Here is an 8786-nt window from a genome sequence, read left to right as displayed (position 1 = left end):
TCGATTCGTTTGTTATTTGGGTGATTCCTTTTGTATTTCTAGTATAAGGAGTATGTTATTAAAAGTGGGATTATCTGGTTTCAGATATTATTATAAAATAAAAAAATATTATGATGTATGTGTTATACATAAAGTTAAAAAAAAGTAAATCATTTATTATTTTATAATTAATATTATTTGATTTTTCTGTTCTTCTATATTTATTTTAATTTTATTAAGTAATTTTTTCATTCACTTATTCATTGTAGTCTGCTATTGTACATATAGAAATATAAAAAATTTTAGTCTTTACTTAGGAAGGAAGCGTCAACTATTTTGATTGTTAATAAGAATACTAAGAACATCATAATTAAAACTTTTCCTTTGTAATGTCATATCTTATCAATACAAAATTCATAGAATTTACAAAATACAAAGCTCGCTTATTACATCCTTCCGGTACAAAATAACAAAACTTAGGAAGGATTCACTTTCAAGGAATATCAATGTAAAAATAAATATTTATTCCTTGCTTTTATTTTTGATATCATACTTTTGTTTATTTTATGCTATTATATTTCTGGTTTATTTAAACACAAAAATTCTCTGAAATTTTTTATTTACTTTGGCTACTTCTTAACAATATAAGCGGACGACAATAACAACAATAACGTACAAATTTTGGTATAGAATTTTTTGTTGTTTTGTTTGTAGTGAAATGGGGTCACCGCCATGTTAAATGGAGCTTGATTTAATTAATACCACATCTCGCCATTGTTCTCAGTAAATGTAGTCAATCCATTTGGGATTGTCGTAATTGGAAATTGTTGCCATTTGTAACCCGTTTTAACCGAACGTAATTTATTTGTGCTACTCAGAGTACATTTCAAAGCAGACTTTAAGCCATTCTTTTTGTTTTATTTCCGGCTACTATCTCAACTAAATAAACAAAAGCCGAGTTCCTTTATTTATAATTTAATGTTTTACATTTCAATATTGTTTACTTTTTGATTTATTTACAAACAGTGTTCGGTTGACTTTAAACAAGTTTAACCTTTTATTAAACCTTAATGTAAATTAATGAAAATTTTATGTGAACATATTCTGTTAAATATCTGTATCTACAAAGCCTTAAGTTTAAGAAACATAGTTCCTAAAATATTACCAAATATATTGTATTCTCGAACGCAACTCTAGAAGTAACTCAACAGGTACTCAGATTGATAATATTGAATTGTTCTGGGCAAAGAGAGATCACAGTTGAAAAGAAAAAATCGAAGTCTTCATAATATTACCCATTATTGGTCAAGGCGATACACTCTCAACCATTCTGGTAAAAGTTATTACAAGCATGGCGTCATTTAAGACAGTTGAGATAAACTAATTAGGTACTAGAAATAGGAATAAACGGGGTACTAGCTCCCAGCACTGTGACCATGATTGATCTTTTGTGCTGCAACAGATCCTAACCAAACAGAAAACATTCTTCCTAATGTCACAAGGGGAGAGTATTTCTCCACCCAGTGACCTCATCCTGCCCCAGATTAAGGCTGAGCAGTCACAGAGAATGTGATTGGAAGTCTCGTCTGCTTCTAAGCGGAGTCGACAATCTTTCTCGACTGTCGCGCTAGTAACAACTTCTCTTGGCTAAAAACCATTTATCAATCTGAGACCTAGTTGTAGACCATCTTAATTCACAACATGACTCCGGTCCACAGATTTGAATGACAAATTAGGTACTATAATTTTTCTAAAAACAGTACAAAATGAGATAAAAGTGAAAAAATAGAACTAGATACGCCATACGCTTAGATAACCGAGAGATTACATATCGCAGCAAGCGTTGGCATAGAATCCACAAGGTAGCCGAAGACCTGATGCGCCAGCGAAAACGTAGAGATGAACGATCATAGTGAGCTAGCTGAAGCAAGATATACATGGAACGACATCTAGAAAGAAGCATCAAACAGAGTTCGATTTAAAAAAATTATTGAAGGCCCTATGTTTCACTGGGGGAAGTGTACAATAGTAGTAATTAGGTACTATACTAAATAAATCATTTTAAGTCTCTGGAGACGTAACCTTAAATTGCTAGCAAGAAACAAATAACCCATAGTTGAATTATACCAAAGAAGAAAATGCGAGCCAAGTAAAGTTGATGTATAAATAAATATCGATAAAATAATATATATGATAAGTTCGAAGACACATCACATAATAATAAATGAAGAGTAATATTTGAATGGATTAAAAGTTTTGAACTTATAAGAACTGCCATAGAGAATATATTTGACCGACATCAACATATGGACATAAAGGAAATTAACGAAATAATTGAAGAGGAAAGAAGCACGATTGAAAGGAAAGTGCTTGAAGTTATATATAGGACAGGCTTGAAAGGAAAGTACTTAGAAAAAAAATTGGAAAGTTATATATAGTAGTGTTATTTATATAGGGAAGATATAGAGGCCGCTAAGAACGAAAGAAAGTTGGAAGTTATATATAGTAGTGTTATATATATAGGGAAGGTATAGAGGCCGCTATAATTACGAATTAGATCGACCTATAAGAAGTGACATAATAATGCATTTTACGAAGAATACAAATGTTACAAAAGCTGGGGCACATAATCATATGTCTATTAAAGCAGAAAAGTAGAAGATACTTAAATATAAAATATTAGACAAATGTGAAATCAAGAGCAAGCATGCATTAAGGAATAACCAAAAAAGTTTAATTCTCGAAGTTAAAAGTAAATTGAAGCAATGCGGATATAAAATTAAAGGACACTGATAAAAAAAAAGGGATAAATGAAGAAAGATTGTTCAGCAGATATTCTCCTAATTAAATATTAAATATTTATTAATATATGTTAAATATTTTAAATTCAATTTTAATGAAATTGTTATGTAAAATTTAGTATATTTTGTTTCATAAAATTTAAAAAACTATTTTTTTATTTTATTATATTTAGCCTATATTGAAATTATTTGCACGTACAATTGCTTCCCCTTTTAACTTTTCGACTGCAAACTATTCAAACTTACCAAATTAAGTCCTTTTTATTGTGTTTAAAGTTTCTGAAGTAGTTATCCTCTACTTACAGTGGTCAAGTAATAATATCCTTTTTCGAGTTCATTATTGCTATTTTAGTGGCGCTTAGCCTTTAATTTTAGTCCTTGTCTCTTGTTTCTTAATTTTTTTTATTTAAGTTTGCTTATTTTAAAATTATTTCGTCCTTATTCTATACCGCATCACAGTACTTGTAAAATAAAATAAACTGAAAAGTTATTTTTAGGTCAAAAATACAGTAAATAACTGGAGTGGCTTTAGGGCAGGATTTATAGTAACGAATTCGTAGTGAAACTTCAAAACTTTATGCCGTGCACTTAATTTTAAACGTTTAAAAAATAATAAAAATAATAAAATTTTTAATTCTGCTATTTTTGCTGTTTTGTCTGAAATTCATTTCACAGCTCATTCACGTCAACCCTAACAAGCTTTAGAGCGGCATTCAACGGAAACGGTTGCAGTTTAGTTTAATGAAACAATTTGTTGCTTAGGGATTTGACTGAAAATACATTTTTTGTGTCGGAAGGATTATTTTTAAATATGTTAAGCTTAAAATATTTTGAAAATAATATTTTTATTCGTTTAATTCACTGCAGTGATTTACACTTTAAGTTGGCTCAATAGCAGTAAGCGGTAATTTACATAGAGTACATCGGAACTGAAAGAGCATTGAGCTATCTCGTTTGCATTATATTGTTACAAAATATGACCACTTGTTGTGTAGAAATATTTTAATATTTTATAATAATACCACTGATATGGTGAAAAATGAATGTTGTAGTTAAAAAAGAAAAAATAAACACTTTAAAAATCGCACAAAAAAAAGTACAATTAATAGCACATAGTACAACTATATTATTGCTGTACATATCGTTATATAGCTGTGGTTTATGCGTTTTTTCTTATAAGAAAGCTCTATACTGACATAACGCAAACTGAGGGTAAGTATCCGTATACCCAAATAAAATAAAACCATTTTGTGTATTTATACATAGTTAGTGTTTGTATAATAATTTGTATTTATATAATTTTGTGTATAGTTTAAAAAACTATGAAGTCTACAAGTGTTCCAAATATGGTGATCCTACCAACATGACATTCATATCTATGAATGGAACACACTATTGTTTTGCATATTTTTCGTTATTTACTTTTAAGTATTAAGGAAAAGGGACAGTACACTTCGACGCAAAATATCTATTGTGCCCCTTAGTCGGATTAAAGTATTTTTTCCGTCTGATTTCTTTAATAAAAGACATTAATAAAGCCTATCTTTAATAGCCCAATATTACTAAAATTAGATGTTTGTTCCCCTTGTGCATCGGTGCCGGACATTTCCCAAGCACATGGTATGTGGTTTCTCTCTTTTCTAACTTTGTTAGGTGATTATTCAATCGGTAGTGATCGGTTAGTACTCCGATAATAATTTTTAGGTTACTCTTTGTTAGTTCCATGTAATCCTTGAAGCGTTTTAAAACACATTTTAGATACCGATAGTCTTGGTAGTTTTTGCCAATATAGTTCTTTTTGTTTTTCTCTGTGATGCTCATAAGAAGGGATAGAGTTCCTTTGCTTAGACCGCAGAGAAATTCTGGGTCTTTCATTGTTGAAACCGCGCCTCTTCTTGTGTGTTTGATTGCTACTTCATCAACCTTAGATTCCAGCATGCTCTAGAATCCATATTAAGTGCACCTGATTGTTACAGCCAAGTATGTTCAGCTTGTTAATGCGCTCCAATGCTAGTTTGAATATTACCTAGTAAGATATGAGTGCCATTATACCTGCCTGGTTGTTAATTAATATTGCAATGCTACGGTTACGGTAGTTGCGTTCTATCGCGTATATCTCCGCTTAAAAGATAGTTACACTCCTTCCCAGTGCTTTTGAATATCTTTTGCCCGGTTATTTAGTTTTAGGACATATGCAATTGTTGTTATTTTCTATGGGAGATATCACATACAACCATATAGATGATTTCTGCAATAAGTGTACATAGAAAAAGGTGGTCTTGATTTGAATGAGAGCACACATATAAATAAATATAAACTGATAAATTATTGACTTGTGAGCGGTGTCACAATATTCTACAAAGCGTGATGCGACTTTGTAGACACATATGTGCTAAAAAGAAAGCACGAGTATTGTTGGCTGATATGCTATTAATATAATTCTATAAGTCTATAAGAGAATATACCAAGATATTTTATATTTCTGTGTGTACTAAAAAGTAGATTGAGCATATAGAGACTAACAGTGTGTTTGGCTTGCTTATACTATATTTGTGTATCAATTATCCACACTTCGTTTTTAATTATAAAAACAGTTTTCAACAGTTCGTTTCTGCTGTAAAATGTTCTATATATCTACATAATTGAATTAAGTTAAATATGAAATGCATATCAAGGTTTTACTTTCTACATCTGACGCTGATCGCATTGAGCCACGTATAAGATTAAATATCAATCAAATATTGTCTATCAGCATTCGCACATATAAAAGCACTATGTTAAAGTAATTTCTTCCTTTAACATAAAGAAAAAAAAACCTTTCTTGATATTAATACATTTTTAAAACCGCCAACATCCTTTTATTACTCTAATATTATTCTTATATTTTAACAATAAATAAATGTGCGGAAATATTTATTCCATAATTTAAAAAACAATTTATGCATTAGCGTTTAAGCAATAAATGCTTTTGATAACAGCAATAAATAATTGCATAAATTTTTGAGAATGCCTAATATTGTAAAATTATGAAAAGTAAATAAACTTAAAGGATCGCATCAAAACAAAAAAATAAAAAATAAAAGAAATATGAAAAGAAGGCTCATCTAATAAATGCTGTGAATATATTGAATACACATTAAGCACCCAAAAATCAAAATTCAAACAACATCTTATCACGGATTACAAGGAGCAGCCTTTCTGTCTCCATTGCTCACTTCAAGCTCTTGCAGCCTTTATTGGCATTTCAGGAATACTTTGTGTTACTACTTTTTTTATTGAATATTCCTCATCTTGGCATATACGGCAACGTACAAGTAAAAAATTGCCGCAGTTCACATAAAAATGCTATAAATGCCGTTTTATCGATTTTTGAATATTTTACAAATTTATGTCCTTTTGATAGAATTTTTAAGTTGTCGAAAGTTGAGAAAGACGCACCTTTTGCTACTTGCCAAGCTTAAAGTATTATGAAAATCTTTTCGTTTTTATTTTTGCCTTTATTTGTTTCTGAAATAAAATAACTTAGGCAACGAGCAATGGCTGAGCTCTCCTTGAAACAAAATTTTTTCAGTCCTGCATATTTTTTTGATAATAAAATTTCGCAAAAATTTGCAAGTTAAATAAACTTAAACGTTGGAATTGTTAGTGCTCAAGCCAAAATACCTCACCGGATTTTAAAGGCACTGGTCAGTTTTGCGAGTGGAGAGAACAAACGAAATGACATTTTCGTTTTTATTTTTAAGTTTGGTTGCCATATCTCAGTTTCATTTTATGCGGTTTTACGGTAATACTTGGAAGTTCCGCAGTACGGCAACGTGTTCAAAGCAGCCACAATTAAGTGAGCAGCGGTTTTAGCTGCCATTTTTATGGATTTTATTTTTATTTTTTGCTAAATTCTTTTTTTTTTAGTTTGGAGGATCTTACACGCTTTGTCGAGTATATCTGGCTGTTCTTTTAAAGCCAAAATTTCAAATAGAAATTCCAAATTTTATGAGTTATTATTTTCTTACTTGATTCGTAGTAAAGCAAATTTAAGGACTTAAAAACTTTTTAATCAGGATTTTTTTATTATGCCAATTAACTGAGTTTTTAATATTTGACGTGCAGTTGTGCAGATTATTTCAAGAAGTATTACAAGTTTTAGGTATTAAAGTATCTTTCAGTGACTTGACTTATATAAAATTTGTTAGTTCTTAGTTATATGTAAGTCAATTTATTTTACTTTTCACCAATCATTCTTAACGTGGGGCATAAGCGATATAGAAATAAATTTGATTAATAAGTTAAAAAGATAACTTGAAATTAGACGTACATTGACAATATTAATTTTGAAACAACATTGAATAGAAAGTTCTGTCGCCTACAAGCCTTAAGAACAAATGTATGAATGCACGAATCAAAGAAGATTGTTTGTGAAGAAAGTGAAGAACATAGAAAGTGTTTCATCTCTCGCGCGCGGAAAGGAATAAATATTCGACTGATCTATTTTCCTTGCCAAACGTTTATTATGTAGCAAATAATGTGTAGAGAGAACATTTAAATACTTGTTGTCTTGAGACTTACAAGTAAAGAAATATTACATTTTAGACAAGAAATTCGTCGAGATATTATAATATAATATTATAATAAGATATTATAATAATATATTAAGATAAGATAAGATATAATAAGATATTATAATATATATAAATACCACTAAAATAACATTTTTACCTCAAATAAATTAAAATCAAATTATATTACATAATTTGCAAAATACTTTTCTAGGTAAATAAATTTGAATTAATTTGTTAGGTTAGGTTAGGCTATACCGGCGATCCCAAGCCATCATCTTAGACCTACAGGCTCATTGTGTTACCGTATAATTAAACTTTTAGCAAACCTTATAATGCTATTTAAGGGGAGGTCTTGTAGTTCGCCAAGATTCTCAAAAAAGAAATCCCCTGAAGTGGTAAGGCGGCGCGAGACATGTACTGGACAAAAGCAAGGCAGATAGGAGACACTTTCATCGTCCTTACCACAACTTCTACCATGGTTCCCTAAAAGCAGTGACCTGTATGTAAATATACAACAAGACTGATATCTCTACGTGGCAATTTAATCAGGGAGTTGTCTTTCCTTTATTTCAAAATGCTCAAATTTCATACAGATGCATGCATGTCTTTGAGTCTTTCCATCTTTTCTTAAAAAGTTCTGAGTTCGGAAGAACTCAGTTAACAGTTTACATGATGCCATTGGTATGCTCAATTAGTTAAGGTGTTAAGGTGCTTTATAATTGCCGAAATTTACCTATAACCCAGAACCCATATTAGAGAAATATTGAACTGCGACGACATCTCATTTGGAGATGTGTATCAGTCAAAGACTGTTATTATGACGAAACTATTTTCTTAAAAGAAACTATTTTTTTATGAAAAGGTTTTTGACAGTAATTACAACAACAAAATTTTGGGTTATTGAAAATATATCATAAATGTAAGTATTGTTAAACAATTTTTGAGACTGCAAGTACTAATGGTTAAGCTTGTATCCTGTTAAATTTGATTTTTGTTTTGTAGACACCTACCTACAAAATCATTTTTTATGAATATACCCGTTTATACAGGTTACAATCCGCGTATCAGTTGAAAGCAGTAAATTAATGTAGGAATAAATGCAACAATCAATCTACATATTTATCAGATATGTTAGAGATTTGACTTTTGCTCAAAAGATTTGTCTTAATTGCCTTATATCTTTACAAAAAATGACACTGAGTACTTTTTCATAAACATTTGCACACAACTTGTCCAAAATGATACAGTGATAATCTAAGTTAGTTTTAGATGTCTTTTGTCAACAATAATTATTTTTCATTTAACTTATAGAATGTACTTAACGACATAGTTGGATAGTGGTTAGTTCAAATGACTCTTCTGATATACCTACAACCGAAATTTTTGCTTGAAAGGCACTCAACAATATAAACCGATGTAGTGAAAAATTATACACGTTCCGTAAAATATT

The 8786-nt window shown here is 30.1% G+C and overlaps 1 protein-coding gene across 1 annotated transcript in view; it reads right to left on the bottom strand.

Moving 5' to 3' along the window:
* LOC119674888 overlaps window positions 1–8786 on the bottom strand; it is a 19180-nt gene that overhangs the window by 1551 nt on the left and 8843 nt on the right. The window lies entirely within an intron of this gene.

This window comes from Teleopsis dalmanni, chromosome 2 (assembly GCF_002237135.1).
Source record: "Teleopsis dalmanni isolate 2A chromosome 2, ASM223713v2, whole genome shotgun sequence".
Classification (NCBI taxonomy): domain Eukaryota; kingdom Metazoa; phylum Arthropoda; class Insecta; order Diptera; family Diopsidae; genus Teleopsis; species Teleopsis dalmanni.
This window is presented reverse-complemented; position numbering and strand designations above follow the sequence as displayed.